Source organism: Phoca vitulina, unplaced genomic scaffold (genome assembly GCF_004348235.1).
Source record: "Phoca vitulina isolate PV1807 unplaced genomic scaffold, GSC_HSeal_1.0 scaffold14, whole genome shotgun sequence".
NCBI classification, from domain to species: Eukaryota; Metazoa; Chordata; class Mammalia; order Carnivora; family Phocidae; genus Phoca; species Phoca vitulina.
Genome location: NW_022589717.1, coordinates 3,989,380 through 4,006,710, shown reverse-complemented (window position 1 = coordinate 4,006,710; position 17,331 = coordinate 3,989,380).

The window sequence follows — 17,331 nt, the reverse complement described above, 5'->3', positions numbered from 1 at the left end:
CATGTTTACAGTGAAAACAACTATTAGTTTTAAGTTGTTAACTTATTTTTTTTTTTTTTTTTTTAAGATTTTATTTATTTGACAGAGAGAGACACAGCGAGAGAGGGAACACAAGCAGGGGGAGTGGGAGAGGGAGAAGCAGGCTTCCCGCGGAGCAGGGAGCCCGATGCGGGGCTCGATCCCAGGACCCTGGGATCATGACCTGAGCCGAAGGCAGACGCTTAACGACTGAGCCACCCAGGCGCCCCAAAGTTGTTAACTTATTTTAAATAAATAGAAAATGAATTTGGAAACGTTTTACCAAAAAAAATGAGATACAAAAACTTTACAAAAGAAGGTAGAAAAACAAAAAGATCTAGACTTTATGTCTTCCAAAAGCTTCTGTAAGGACTTAGTGTTCTTTTTCTTTCTTCCTTGATTGATAACTATATAACTACTGTACCTCACCATGTCAGGGTTCATGATTCGGAAATTGCAGTAAGCCAGTCAGTTGTGTGCATGCATGCCCCTTGGTCGTCAGAATATTATGGCCATCTCACATTTGATATTTTGGAGTTTATTGCAAGTATGATCATTCATTTCTGTGTATTCTTCACTTGGTAAAGTTGAGTCACTTCATGATCCGCTTCTCCCACCAGAACACAACATCGTATATATGTATGTGCGCGTGTGTGTTTATATACAATATATTAATTACTCCAGGGAGCGGTTTCTACAAAGGCCAGCAAGGTATTCTGTGTTAGGTGATCTTAAGATAATTACAGAGTTCTGCAGTAATTACCATATATCATTTATAAATATGTTGGATTAATAAAAATTTGACTCGAACTTTTTAATAACAATGTTTAAACGCAAAGGGCTGGTGTACTTAGAATTCTGAAACAGACTGGTTGACTAAAACTTATATGGAGTTTTCTAGTTGGTGATCCAGAGAAATACACTGTGAGAACTTGGCAATGACTAAGATTTTCACTCCTTTGCCCTAGTAGTTGGAAGGATTCCAACTAATAGTAGTGATACATACTCTGAAGGCTTAGATTCCTGGATTTGGGGGAAATTTTCATTAAGCAAATACATGCACTAATCTTACTTTCAAGATAGGGCTTCTGCTGGCTTGTCTTGTTAGTACAGTAAAATTAAAATTATCCAGTATTGAAAAGGAGTCATTTGAAATTTACTGCATATTTAGATTACTACTCTTAAATGTACACAGTCATTACCCACACTGACAAAATTTAAATTACAAGAAACATATTCATAGAAGAATATATTTCTAATGTTTAGAAGAAAGTTTTACTTTCAGCTTTTATATATTTTTGGTCTACATGTTAAAAAGTGAGGTAACAATAGGTCCCAAAAGAATTGATGTACAGTTTTAGTGAGTGCTACTCCCATTTTGTTTGTAAAGTTATGCTGAACTAAAACATACAGGAAAATACACAAATCTTAAGACACTGTCCTATAATTTTTTACAAATTGAACATACCTCCTTAGCCATCACCCGACCAAGATGTAGGCCATAACCATATATCTAAGGATAAATCTCCTGTATCTGAAACTAATGATTATTGTGAAGGTAGAGGGTAAAAGAAACCATGTGATTTTATGAGATTTGATGGTGATTTAATAACTCCATTAGTAGCTTTTAGTAGGTAAAGACATAACAAACATAAACATTGTATACATGCAAAAAAAGAAATGCTATAATTTTGATTAATTCTCATAGAGAAAGACAACTTATGCATTTACAAATACCTGTTAAAAAACTGCGTGCATGTTTTAAAAGTACTGTAAGTTCAGTATATCCAAACCTAAAGCCATCAACTTTCTCATTAAACACCAATCCTCTTAACTTTTGTGAATAGTTTTCCATTCTACTTTAAAGACACTGAAATGGGCTACTGTAGGTGATGCTCTATGGGTGTGGCTTATGCTCAGAAGAGGACCTGGAAATCCCTTCAGGGAGCCCTTCTTGGTAGAAAAGGCTTTGGTCCTTCCTCAAGAAATTAACCAAGGGATGATGCACTGTTACATACTTTAAGTTAAAATATAGTGTGACTAAAATTTTTAATAATTAACTCAAAGGTTTAATTAGAAAACCAAATATCCATCCTCACTGAATCACTAAGACGGCTCCTACTTTACACATCGCTCTCCCGGGCATGTAGGTTTAAAACTCCGAAGTAACATTACTGCACTTTGTTTCCAACGCGTGTTGCTAGGTCTAAAATGGATTTTTATGTTATACCAGGTTTTCTAAATGCTGCATGTATTCTTCTCTCTTGGCCACTCATAATGCGCATCATCACATTAAAATCTCTGAGAGGTCCTTTAGGAAAAGATAAGTTCATTTAACTTTGTATACACCAGTGTTTTTTCAAAAAATCTTTTTGATGATAGAGTGCCCTGCTCCACAGTCTTTTAAAGAGCACCTGTTAAAACATGGGTGAAAAATACGTCGCAGAGTCACCTTGCCTCTCTTCGCTGCTCACGAGGAAGTAGCCATCACCCATGGGCTCTCACCCTCCCACATTTCCTATTCCCTCCTCCCTGCCTATTGCCACCATTCTTGGGTGGGCCTCACCTGGCCTCGCAGAACCCCCTCTTCACCAGGACTCCTACCCTCTGTGGTGGGCCTTCTCCAGCCCTACAAACTGACAGCAGATGCGTCTCTGAAAGTATGGCTCTCTTCTCATCACAGACTCCAGCCTGCCTTGAGTCTGTCTCCTCCGCAGTCTGTCCTTCAGGTAGCCACCAGTTATTTTTCTAGAGCATCAATCACTCTGATTCTGGCTTACGCCTGCCCGGAAACCTTCACTGTCTCCTAGCGTGTCTTACAGAACCGCACAGTTCATGCCTGTCCCGAAAAGCCCTCACAGACTATCTTTCACCCCTCCTTCCTGCTGCCGCTGCTTCCCTGTCCTCTCCCGCTCCACCCCCACTGGCCACGCACCAAACCCTCTGCTCCCCAACCCCCACAGCCATATTTGCTCTTGCTAGAACACTCCATGCTCCTTCTGAGATATATCTCTCTGCTCACATTGATCTTTGTCCCCGTCTCCCAGCCAGAGAGAAGTGCTTTGTAGTTACTGTTGTATTTTATACTTGCCTTTTATGGTTCTTCTTCTGCATTATGATAAACATATATTGTCTTCTTTTCTCCCCCTGTAATCTTCTTTCCGACAGGAATTGAGTCTTACCCATCTTTGTATCTTTTGGATTATCTCATACATAGTAAGTGTTCAGTTACTGTTCTTTTCGTGGCACTTCCTTTTCATTCAGAAACAGCTGTGGGAGAAATATTTAAATTCTGCTATTTTTGGTCCACTTGTTAAAACATATTGAGCTTACCCGAGCTCCAAGAGTGATCAAACTTAGTAAGAAATAATCTGTATTTTCTTATCACTGCTTTCCCATCTGTTTTATTCACTTAGTTTGTATTGAATATAGCAGAAAAACAAGCCAATTGTTTATCATTTATTAGCATACGTGGCTGACAGATAGCTTGTTAGCTGATAACCTGACCTGACCTCTTTGTAACTGGAGACAATTAAGTGGAATCCAGTTTATTCTTCTAAGAAAAACTTAGTAACTCTCACTAAAATCGAGAAAACTTATCCATTTGTCCTTCAGTTATGCAGCAAGCAGGGAAAGCCGGTGGTTTTCAGGGATGCAACAAGGGCAAGTGTAGACTGTCAGCCCCGCTCTGTATCACAGACACATCGCTCCCCGACCCTTTCCCTAGGAAGCCACTGTAAGTTCTTCTGGTAATGATAATAATAGGCATTTGATTTGAAACCTGGTAATAACTCATTCGATGTAGATCTTAATAGAAGCTGCAATGAAAACCGTTGGACATGGGGGGGGGCGGGGAATAGCCCATTAAAAATGAAATAAAACTGGTGAAATAAAATTTAAAAAAATGTGTAACCAGGATGGAAAACAAAAGAAAATGTGATCTTAAAACAAAAATAGAGGCTCTAAAAGAGAAAACAAGAGGAGATTGTATAAACTAATTAATGAAGACTATGATTTTGCCTTATTTCAAAGTTCTAAATTCTATTTCATTTGACTTGTGCAAAAAAAGCTTTCATTAAATTTTATTCACATTTATTTTATTATTTGCATTTCTCACATTTATTACTTGTTCTCTTTAATAGTAATCATATTTCCTTTCTAGTTAAATTCTTATTTAATAAAGAATGACTTTTAGTGTCCATTCGACATTGAAAATTTGTCATATTGATACTAACTTAAGACTTAAATACAAAGAGAACTTTATCCCCTCATCCCTTTGGGTTCTAATGCTTTTCATCTCCGTTTCGGGCAATTTTTTGTGACCAATAATGCAGTCATTTCAGTGCCAGCAACTTCCTATTGGAAGAGACATTTATTTATTTAGTCAGTAAATATTTATTGAATACTTAAGAAGCAGTCACCAATAAAAGTGATAAACAAGAAAAACAAGGTTTATGCCCACAAAGCATTTACATTTTAACAGTCTTTTTTTAAAGAAAGAGTAAAAATTGGATATGATTAGAATAAGATTATAAACTCCATGAGAAAAGAGATATTCTCTTTTATTCACTGCCATATTCCTAGCAGTTCTTGGTATAAAGGAGGTGCTCAGTAAATATTAGTTAAATTAGTGAATGAATGCTTTGAAATAGCTTTGTAGCCAGAGAAAATATCTACAGAATCTAGAAATTTAGAGTTTTTTTTAATTTATGTGTCTAATATTGTCTTATTTCTAATCCCCAAACTGTAGTGAAGGTTAACCATGTTCTGTGAAAACACAATCCACAACACATATGAAACACATTAAGACCTGCAGGGTGCTAGACCAAGGCTGAGTATTTAGAAGTCTTTGGTGGAAGGAGACAAAAACCAACTCAAGCCAAAGGAAATGTATTTGGGGGATATTAGAAACTCACAAAAGTCATGGGAAATGTGAAGAAACTGGCCTGAACACAGGGAGAGTTCAAGTTGTCTATAGATTCTAAAAAAAGGATGTTCAGAAATAGCAGGAAATATTTGTTTAGGGAGCTGGGATAAATGAATACCAATTGTTTTCATTGTGTCTGTCATTCTGTGTAAGTTTCAGTGAGGTTAGCTTGGGTCATGCTCCCATCTCTTAGCTGGGAGAGGACAGAACATCAAATCACTTTCCTGATATTCAATAGGGAATACAGAGTTCTCAAGAGGGAATCAGGGTATAATTAGGAAAGGAAAATAAATGCTAGGAAACCCCAGTTCGAAAATGCCAGCCATAGTGTTTATGTCAACTGAGGCATATCAAGAATTGTGACATCACATTTTACCCCACTTATAAGCTCACAGGTCAGCGTGCCACAGTTTCATAGCTATACCAGCAGAAGACACAAGACTTGAGGTCAGAGACAAAGAACTTTCTTACTCATAGCACAGCAGACATCATGGGCTTCATGTTTGCACTGGTTCTCCTTATCCCCATGCTGTATGGCAATGAAGCAGGAGCAGGCCCAGAAGGATGCCACATGCACAACTAAGGAGCTATAAGCCTAGGATTCTCGATCTTGTAAAAGGGCTGCTAGCAGACTTGCCCAAACTTTGCCCCAGAGAGAGCCATCGTTTTTATCTTGGACAGCAAAGAAATCTGTCCTCCGCACTGAAAGGAAACACATATTATATTTCCAAGGTTATTGGCTACACAGACATCCTTGAAAAGATATTCCAGACAAATGATGTCACAAGATGGCCAGAAACATGAGGGATTCATGGCGAATTGTCTACTAACAAGATCAGAGGATGAGAGGGACAGAGAGACATTGATAGGTGAAAGTCTGATTCAAATCAAAGAAGAAGAAAAAAAACAATGTCTAAAACACTAGTTCAAAGAAACTAGAGGATAAAATAAGATTAGGGACATGTAGCTGAGAGATCTGGGTTTTGTGGGTTCAGAGGGAACAAGGCAGTGGTGCTGGTGCTGGTGTTGGGAGATGTCCTCAAACCCCAATGGTCGTGTGTTGCTGCCATGTGTCAGGCAGACTTACGACACCAAGAACGGGATGGATCTTTGTGAGTTTGTGCCTCCATCTGCTCGGTGGAACTTGGAGAATTATATAAATGTATTTGTGAAGAAGATACAGGAACACGTGGAGATCAGGCAGAGTTGTTTGGGATTCAATCAAGAGATCAGCTTTATGGCACTGCCTTAACTACAGAGTGCTTACGCTTCACTCAATAAGCTGTTCTTTGGTATTCCCAGAGTAGTGTCTGGGCCTTTCATGGTTTCCTAAGGGAGAAGAAGACTGTGGCCATCATGCTTTGAAATATTTTCCCCATCAAACCTTACTCTGTATGATACAGGCATCTTCTCTGTCCAAACTCACAGGTACTTCCTGGAAGAAAAAAAACCAAACATAGTCACTGTAGGTTCCAGGCCTTCTCACAGGGCAGTGATGGCCATGCAAGTGTGGGACTTGAGCCAAGAGTGACACCTTAACCTTTAATGGAAGAGGCGGGGCAAAGTGGGCCATGTCCCTAGTTATCTTACCTGTATTTGTTTCCGCTGTAATGGGCCTCCCAGGAATATTCACAGGAATAGCTCTGCTTTGAAAACATATCAGTGGCTTCAGGGCAAAAATTAGTGTTACAGGAAAAAAACAAAACAAAACAGTCTTAAAGTAGCATTAAAGAAAAAAACTTTCTTTTCTTTTTAACTGAAGTATATGCTAATATAGATTGAAACAAGAGTAAGAACTTCAAGTAGTTACCCCATGGAGGTGGTAAAAAATTTAAAAAATATGTTTTAAGGGAAAGAAAAACTGGTCGGTCATTTTTGAAAATTAAGTAACGGAAAGCTAGAAAGAATATAAAATAAAACATTAAAGAGATGTTTTATCACTTATGAAGTCAAATAGAGGCTTTATCTGAAGTATTTACTCCCCCCCTTTTTTTTTGTAGTGACCCTATTCAAACCTCTAATAATGAATTCCTTCATGATAATGAAGTACTTCAGAATATCTCAAAGAAAATTTTGACGTCATGGTACTAAAGCTGCTATTTAAGATATATTTCAGTCAAATATACTCATAAGGGAATGCTTAAGAATAAAGATTGAAGGTCATCTAGAATTTCCACTGGATAAAAAGCAATTATAAATAAGAATATTTCCCTAAGGTCTGAAAAATGCATATATGGGTTGGCTTAAGAACTTTCCTTTTTTTAATCAATTGGTTGTTAGATAGAAATATCACTTATTTCTGCTATGGATGTTGGTATAGTCCTGCTTAAAACAGTAATTTTTGATGTAAAATTTATCTTGGATCAGTGGATTTCCAAACTCAGCTGGCCATTTTAGCAGCTTCTCAGTATTTTCTGAAAACCCACCATTTTTGTGAAGTGCTGCCCTGGGTCATCTAGTTCAACTTCCTCCTTTAATGGAATGACTCGGAAAACTTAATCTCAATCATGTGACAGATCTTCTTAATCCAAGCTGAGTGGTTTCCCATTCCCAGGTTTCCCATGTCAACCTCTAAGATTTTACATTCCACTTCTTGTATTGATTATTCTGACATTCTTCCTTCCCCATAAGGGAATCCATAGAGAAGTTTGATTATTTCAAAGAAAAGTGGATCATATTTCCTTCTTTAACCTATCCCACTACTGAACAGAGATGCCCCTGTTTTCTAATCATAGATCAGTACAGGAAACAGTAGCATATATCCCAGTTTTGAGAAATTTTTTATCCAATTTTTCAAGTGAAGATAAGCATGCTGTATGAAAATACCACCATGACATAATGAAACACATATGAACCTTGAATGAGCATAGACTAAACAGTATTATTGGGTTTCCTACTATCTCTAAGCATATCTAAATATCTACAAGGTCTAAGTTTCTGTAAGAAGAAATTCGGGGCACCTGGGTGGCTCAGTCGGTTAAGTGTCTGCCTTTGGCTCAGGTCATGATCCCAGGGATCCTGGGATCGAACCCCACATGGGGCTCCCTGCTCAGTGAGGAGTCTGCTTCTCCCTTTGCCCCTTCCTCATCCCACCCCCCAACTTGTGCTCTCTCTCTCAAATAAATAAATAAATAAATCTTAAAAAAAAAAGAAATTGATCTAAGAATTAGAGCAAAAATTTATTCAAATGTAAGCAAACTTTTTATTTTACTTGCAAAATTGATCTAGGGTTCTTGTGTATTCTTCACCTGGATTCTTCCAGTGATAGTATTATATAAGCATAGTACACTTAATAAAACCGGGAAATTGACATTGAAAAACACTATTAAAAAAACATTTATAAACCTTATTTGTGGGGCGCCTGTGTGGCTCAGTCGGTTAAGCCTCTGACTCTTGGTTTCAGCTCAGGTCATGATCTCATGGTGGTGAGATTGAGCCCCACATCAGGCTCTGTGATCAGTGAAGAGTCTGCTTCAGATTCTTTCTCTCCCTGCCCCTCTGCCCCTCCCCTGATTGTGCACTTGTGTGCACGCTCTGTCTCTCTAAAATAAATAAAATCATAGGAAAAAAAAACCTTATTTGTATTCCCCATGGTTTTCTTTCATTTTTTAATAGTTCTAAGACATTTTATCACACACATGGATTTATATATAACCACTGCTATAATCAGGAAACAGAACTGTTCTATCATCCCCCAAAACTCCCTCATGCTCTCCCTTTATAATCACACTTTTCCCACAAACCAAGCCCCCGGCAGCTACGGTGACAAAAGAATTCACAGATAATTTAGTTTTAAAAGTCCAACTTTATTGAGCTAAATGTATATATTAAATAATAAAATCTGTTTAACTTTGTGTTGAAAAAGCCAGTGATTATTTCTAGTGAAACATGAAATGCAAGGCAGCAATTTCCCTTTTGTCTTTCTGGATTTTATACAGAAGTAACAAGATGAACATTAACAAAACCTGCATGCTCATTTTCAGTGAAATCAGAAGACAGACATAATTTACAGATTCAAATAAAAGGGTAGGGTCTGCTGTGAGTAGTAAGAGCATCTCCTAAGCTTGGGATGAAGAGCAGCGAATATTGTTTCAGGGGGGAGGGACAGCAAGATGGCCCAATGGTGAGAGAATTCAGATAACAAAAGAATGCAGCCAAAATACACTTTCTTAAGGTAAAAGACCAACCTGAAGTAACTAACCTATATTTGATGCATATATGGAGATCTATTTACTGTTACTCAGATGAATTTGAAAACCTGGAAGAAATGGATAATTTTCTTAGAAAATCTAATTTACCACTACTGACCCCAGACAAGATTTTTAAAAATCTAAATATCTTATTTCCATAGAAGAAATATAGCAATCTTAGGGGAGTAGTAAAAAAAGAAGCAAGAATAGATCATTTCACAGAAGAATTCTATCTGACTTAGAGCTGAAAATTTTCATGTCTTTAAAACTGTTCTAAAACATTGTGGGGAAGAAAAAAACACTTTCAAATGCTTTGTATGCAGTCTTCATAATGCATGAACTTGTTATTACAGTTTAGTTAAATAACACTAGTCCCTCAACAACAAGGTTCAAATTTCAGTAACTATGATGTATTAACCATGAGTCATTGCATAAAGTAAACACTTCACTGCTAGGTTTCAGTCCACAAATCTCTATGTACATAACAGATATGCATTATGACCAGTGTCCCTCATGTCACCTCTTTCAAAGTCTGTTGGTGACAGGTCACTGAGTATCTGTCACTCACTTTATGCACAGACAGCAAAACATGAAATTGTGTTGTTTCTTTGTCTCCCGATGACAAACCCCTGTATCATTTTTTAATAATGGATCATTGAAAGAGGAAATTAGCCAACAAAGATTTAGGTATAGCAAGGACATGAAAATTGATGATGCTAGAGTAGAATTGGATGTGAGAAGATTTAAAAGTAGCAGCGCAAAGACAGGGTGAGATCCGGGCCTCCATGAAGTTGTAGTACAAACTGTGTTAGCAAAGTTTGATAAATATAAAAAACAAACCAAAGTTGTTTTAATATCTTCTAAAATGTGCAAAGGACAGGAAGCCACTATGGTTGAAACCATATACAGCCATTATGAGAAGACTAAAGTTTATTCCACTGCCAATAAAGGTGGATTTCTTTGTCTTAGGAGTTGGCACAAATTGGTTAATGTTATCTGGTGAAACCATTAACACAGCTCTGGATGCTGCTGAGAAATGTGCACCCAGATTGCAAAGGTTATTAAGATCTCTTTGCATGGTTTCAGTGTGCGGGTCATTTTTATGTTTTCATACTACAGTGAAAAATGAGGACTCCCTGTATAAATGGGTACCAACTTAATGAAAAAGAAAATACTGGACCTATAGGCTGATCTTACTTACAATTTTTGATTCAAAAAATCTTAAGTAAATATTGGCAACCAGAAACCAACATTACACCAGAAAATATTTTATCATAACCAATGGGGTTATTCCAGGAATTCAAGCATGGTTCAATATTGGGAAAGCTATTTATATAGTAGTTCTTTTAATTATATATCTAAAGAGAAATGTATATATCCTTCATGGATTCTGAAAAGACACTTGATGAGCTACAACAAGAGTTCTTGATAAAAACACTATAGAAATAGGATAAAATATATTTCTGAGCATAAAAGTCATTTTTATGCTTAATAAAGAAATAGGAGATACAGCCCACTAAAGTCAAGAATAAATCAAGAAAATTCACTATCATCATTCTTACTTAATATTGTTCTAAGTTAGTAGCCAATACAATTAGAAAAAGAAGAAAAAAGGGTTGAGTTTGTAATGAAGCAGGGGACATTATCACTATGTGTAGACACTGTCATCATATACTTGGAAAAGTCCAAGTGAATCAACTGAAAAACCACCCTAAGCAACTAAAGATTTCAGTAAAGCAGGGAAGCACAAAGTTAATATGTATTTTCAGCAGTTTTCACATACACACGCAATAACCAAGTGCAACACACAGTGGAAGAAATTCACGAAAATGACATTTTTGGGGTCTGTCAGAATGACAAAAATCCCCAAATTTGATCTTTTAAAACCTTCCCTTTTCGAAAATCCACGAGAAAACAGGCGTGCTCCTTCACTGCAGAAGGCAGTATATGTTGCTACGATCTCTATGGAAAGCAATTTACTTACTACGTAATGAGAAAGAGCCAAAGGACAATAAAAATTGCAATGTGGACCAAATGAACAACACTGGCTTCCTCTTCTTCTCATCTTACCTTTATTGGATGGAGGCACTTTTCACCAAGTTTTGAGAAAAAAGATGTCTTTAGAACTACACTGACCACTGATATCACATGTGGCCCCTAAAAAATAGAATGGATAGAAAGGGAAAAGGACCAGGGCTGTGACTTCAATTTTCTTTTATTTATAGTAAAAGCTCTAATTTTTTTTTCATGGGAAGAGCCTTCCATTGATGGGCATATGCAGTTGCCATTAGCCTTTACAGGGGCCAGCCATTTGCCTGTAACGAAGGTGAATCCTTGACGTCAAATTATAGACAGAAAGGTCATAAGAAAAAGAGAAACATTGGTATGGAGCTTCTCACAAAGCACACTGCTGCCTTTGTACTTTTTCAATCCACGGTAAGAACTTCCATCTACTTTCCCACATTAAAATATCAACTTTTTCAAATTACTGGGAGGAAATGTAAACAGTCGCTATCAGTTTCTCCAACAGACAACTGACAACTTGTGCTCTGGCTTGTTCATCTTAACACATTTTAACATGTCTTTTTCCCAATAAAAGGAGCCTTCTTTTAAGACACAGTTATACTGGGGATGTGAGGAGGTGATCGGTGGGAGGCGACACCCTTGCTGCTCCCGAGTTAGTGGGAAGTTAACCCTGTAATGGCTTGAGGGGACTGAGCCATCTGGTTTCACAGTTCATTACCCTTTCACTGTCAGGAGCAACACATTCTGTAAGGAGTTGCTCTTTGCTTGCTGAGCAGTTTAGAATAGAAACTAACAATGGGATTAAGTTCATTCTGCTTCCCTGCAGGTTTCTATCCTCGGGGTGCCCTCAATTTGAAGAATAGAAACATCGGCTCAGGAGTTGGGGAAATGAGAACAGTAGGCAGAACACATGGGTGTAAAGCAATCAGAGTTACATTTGCAAAGAAATAGCCTACTTAGGATGAGGCCAGTAGGCACAACCAAAAACAGAGTCAGTCCCCACTAACACCATCACGGTGGAGAGTTAAAGGACAGGCAGCATTTGTGAAGTGACCAGAGTGGGGAGAAAATCCTTCTTCGGGAATCCGTGAATTTTGGTAAAGGCTAATTTAGTGGTTTTCCCTCCCTCCTTTCCTACCTCCCTCCCTCCCTCCCTTCCTTCCTTCCTTCCTTCCTTCCTTCCTTTCTCTAGAGAGAAATATCTTCTAAGTTATAGACCCTCCCCATGCTCCTCCCCTCAGCTTGGAAGCTATGGAGAGTATACTATTTACCAAGTGCTTTTAGGCACTGTGCTCAATGTATCCTATACAATTAATTTGCATTTAATACTTTTAAAATTTTATGAAGTTCTACCACTCATATTTTATGAATTGATAAAATCATGTTAAGGGAATTAAGTAACTTGTTCATTGTCAAAAAAAAAAGCAACAGACAGTGCCAAGATTCTGTATTTGTCGTTATTCAATATTAGGTAGAAGAAAAAGCTGAAGAAACGGGTTACAATTTAAGGTCTATGGACAAGTTGTGCAAACTGAGATTGGAAAATGTGGAAAACAAAAGGTGACTTTTGAAGGGTGACTCAATATTACTTCCAAATTTACAAAATCTAGAAGGAAAATGTTTTCTTTATTAAGTTTTTTTAAATTTTATTATATTAATCACCATACATTACATCATTAGTTTTTGATGTAGTGTTCCACAAGTTTTTAATTTTAATTCCACTATAGTTAACAGGGAAATGTTAAATACTTTGCTGTACCTTACACATAGGAGAAGAAAAAAGGGCATAACTTACATTCAAAACAATGTTTAGTATTAATGAATGATCTTTGTAATAGGGAGAATTTAAGTTAAGGGTAACAATCCTTAGAAAATTTTAAAAAAATAAACAGTTACATGATTTTGATGGAAGAGATCTGCCTGTAGGGAAGATTTGAAAAGAAATGATCTCTTAATTATTATCTCTATTATCTCTTAAGTAAGAGATGGGAAAAGATGACCAAATGTGAAGATACACCAGTGGAAGAGAAAGAAGGGCCAGATGATCATATGATTTTCTTCTTGTGTTCTGAAACTTGTTTGCAGAGACTTCGGTAGTCAGCAGGTCATCCAGGAGGATTCCCAGCAAGTTTCAGAAAGTGAGAATCTGGTTTGTTAGCATGAGTTTGAATGTGCAAAGAGAGGAACAGTTGCCATAAGCATTTGGTTATCTTTGAATATAGGAAAGAACTAAGATGATAATATGATAAGCTATTATCTATAAGCTGATTTTGAAGCAGGGCCTTGATACAAACTTAAAGTCCTCACCTATGCAAAACAAAATAAAACACCTGCTACAAAACCAATTCATACCCGAAGGAGCTCTCATTCGTTAAAACTACAATAACAAAAAAATGTGTTCCTACCTTTTCATAGAGATCCATCCGCTAGCAAGGATAAATAAGTTACTATTAGTTGCCTTCTAGTAAAACTTGGGGATTAATGGGATTGTGCTTTCTGTTGGCATGAGACATAAATTCCATTCAGTAAGGATTCAAATGCTAAATTGGAAAATCCCTTGCACCTACGTGTAAACTTTATTCCTGGCAAAACTGTCTTTAGCATCAATGCTAATATATGTAGAATACTTAAAAAAACAAAACAACCAAACTTCATAGGTTTCTATAGAGACTATTCCCCTGGTAGTATACTATTGGGAGATTTTTTTTTTTTTTAATGGCTTGTGTTATATTGGAAAGAACACTGAGTTTCCAGGAAACCTGAAAAGTCGTCTCTGCTTTGCTGTTCTTTGTTCCGTATTGCTTCTTAAGACACTGTTTTATCAATTATGAATTAGAAATAATAATTCCTGTTCTTCCAGCTCTTCATAGGGTTACATGAAACTATTTTGTAAGAGATATTAGATCTAGATTTAGAATGCTGGCAATTTTTAATACTGGAGACTCAATTTAAAATTATTCCTAACTTTTAATAAAATTAAAATCTTCAGAATTAAATTTGAGTTGTCATAAATTCCAGTATAGTCCCAATAACAAAGTCACATGAAATCTCAAACATTTACAAAGAAGAAAACAAGCAGGCTATGATAAGAGAGAAAATTTGAAAACCATATTCAAATATTGCAAGAGAAATTTAATTTAATGATTGTAGTTGGCAATCTGTTCGCATTTTGTTCAGGTTAGCTTCCCTATAATGCTGGACTGTGGCAATGTTGCCTTGTATTTTCTGTCCCACAATTTTGTCATTTATTGACCTTTTGGAAAACTCTATGATCATTTAGATCCCTATGGCTGATCTGTCACTTCTACCTTTCCTTCCATTTCAAACTTCAGTTCCATACCCACCCTTCACGCTAGACCAGGCACCAAAGAGTTTCAAAACCCTCCCTAATTTTGATAAGACTGGAAAAGGCATGTGTTGCCCGAAGAAGCTCAGTCAAAATAGGAACTACCAGGATCTTTAAAGAGATTCTTTTTTCCAAAACATGCATGTATCAGGGTGCCAGGTTGACTCAGTCAGTTAAGTGTCTGCCTTCGGCTCAGGTCATGATCCCAGGGTCCTGGGATTGAGCCCCCGTGGGGCTCCCTACTCTGCTTCTCTGTCTGACCCCTCCACCCCCCACTCTTGCTTGTGCTCTCTCTTGTGCTCTCCCTCGCATGAGTGCTCTCTTTCTCAAATAAATAAATAAAATCTTGAAAAACGCATGTATCTCCTTTACTATCAAATAGTACATTTCAGTTAGCAATTGACATAGGATTCAAAACATATCCACCCCCCCCCCAAAGAAGGTTCCTATGACATTTCCAATTTGTAAATTAAAAGGTGAGAGGATATTTAAATTTCTAGAACCACATAGCCTTGTTTTTAATCTCCCAAATAAGCTTTTTCATATTGGTAAATTTCTCTTTATAATAAATACATTGCCTGCAACTCAGAAGGAAAAGTACTTTAAAGGAAGAGACGTGCATTTTGCTCAGGGCACTTCAGTTATCTAAACAAAGGCTGGGCTCCAAGCAAATGTAACTTTGGAGATCAGACGATTGCAGCTGCTGGTAAATAAGTAGGTTTTGGGAATTCATACTTGGGGAGGCCTGCTATGGCTGCTCAGGCCCCTTACATTATGTCAGTGGTTTATTGAGCAATCAAAACATTTAGAATTCTCATGGAAATTTGCCTGAAGCAGGCATGAACATACTGAGGTGTAAAGTAATGATTAGTTCATGAGTAGAGGTGTTGCTGGTTTTTTTTTTTTTTTTGGTCTGTTTTGGATTACCCTTAATGGGAGCAAAGAACACAAAGGATTTTCTGAACATGTATAGAGTTGTATTTCTCACGGAATATTTGAACTATCTCCTTACATCAGAATCGGGATTGGGCTAGGCAGTGTGATTGGAGTTCTGCGAAATGAACTGCTAAAAGTCCCTCATTGTCAACTCATGACAAACTTCACACTTAGATTTACTTTCATATGTGACTTCTTTACAGAACGGTGCTGCACTCTGCCCCACCACTCACAGATATACATTCATCGGAAAATTAATAATGAACCCAAATATCTCCTGTGCCCCCAACCCACTCCTATCCTACAGCCTTGAAACCACTACATTAAGAATGCTCTTGTAGATTTACCTTTAATGCCCTGAGCTCATTTGAATATAAGTCCTCTCTGATCAGAGTCCAAATTCAAATCAATATTGTGGGGCCTGGAAAAAGATGAGACAGGCCCACTCCTACCAAACCTAAATGAACTTGCTGTTTGGTGAAGAGGACAAGGGTAATGTTCATAGACCCTTCATCAGAACGTGCAAGTACAGATGAAGTGTACCACTTCACTGTAAGGTGTAAGGTCTTCTAACCTGGATAATAGGAGAACTATTTTAGTTACAAATGTCTTCTGAAAGGAAAAATTATTAAGTCTTGAAGTATCTTTGAAAATCTATGTCCTAGGAGAAATTTTCACAGAACAGCAGAGGTATATTTGCTTCATAGGGTGTCAGTAAAGTCTTGTGGAAAGGTCATGCTAGCCAGGCAAAGGAAAGCTAAGGCCTGACCAGGCCAGATGCAGAATCTCATAAAGAGAAGGTGATTCAGTGGCCATAGGTGATAAATATATTCATTTTGAATCTTTTGGTTTGAAAGTCATAGAAATCCATTTGAATTATTTCTGGCAAAGAGGGGACTTTATTGAAAAGCTGGCTTGCCTCACCATAGAATGGCAAGAGGTTGCTCAACCTAAGAGGTGACCCAAACCAGGCACTTGACATCCTCCTGACTGTCTCTCTTCTGTTTGTAGATCAGCTTTTCTCAAAGGCTGGCAGTCTTCAAATCACATAAAGCTGCCACTAGAGAGGGATTTCTTCTCTTCCCAGGGAAGGCAGAGATTGGCCCACCCTTGGATAAATCAACTTTGACAAGGAAGGTAGGGTACTATCAATGTGAGCAGTTATTAAAAATGCAAGGTTAAGTGCAGAAAATAGTAGCTTTGAAAATAAAACGGGTGAGATTCCCAGAAAAAGGGACTAATTTTGTGCAGCAAAGAAAGCTGGATGTAGGTACTGCACCCGAGAATGAGAAGAGAAATGATCAGTTGTGCTCAAGCTGAGGATCCTTGGCGAGAGGCATTGAGGACAAGGAAGCAAGAGCAGAAATTAGAATGCTGGAAGAGGGCTGAGGGTAATATTTCCAATGGAGAAGAATCAGTCAGTATCCTGTTCAAGTGACTGTAACAAAAGCTTCAAAAATTACCAGGCCGGGAGGTCAAGAGCAGCAAAGATTGCTCTTTAGAAATGCAGTTAAGGCCAGAGAGTGATTCTGGCTTTGAAATTGAGTGACTCTGGACTCCCCTGAACCCATTACTGGTCTTCAAAGGACCACAACCTCAGGGCTAGTGGGGCCCTCTGTCAGGTCCTAAAAGTACTCGAGACATTACTGCCCCCGCTCATCTGCCTGTGTAAACCATCCCTGGCTGAAGGGGGTTAGAATTTCCGCATCAAATGAAACCTAGGTCACAATTTGTTTTCAACAACTTTAACTGATCGACCAATGCATGATTCTTTTTCTTTGCTCTTATGAACTGGTGAAGTCTGAAGACAAACTAAAAGACAAAGCAAACCAAAATTTCCTGAGAATAATTTCACAAATTTCTTCTCTTCTAATATTGAACCTTATTAA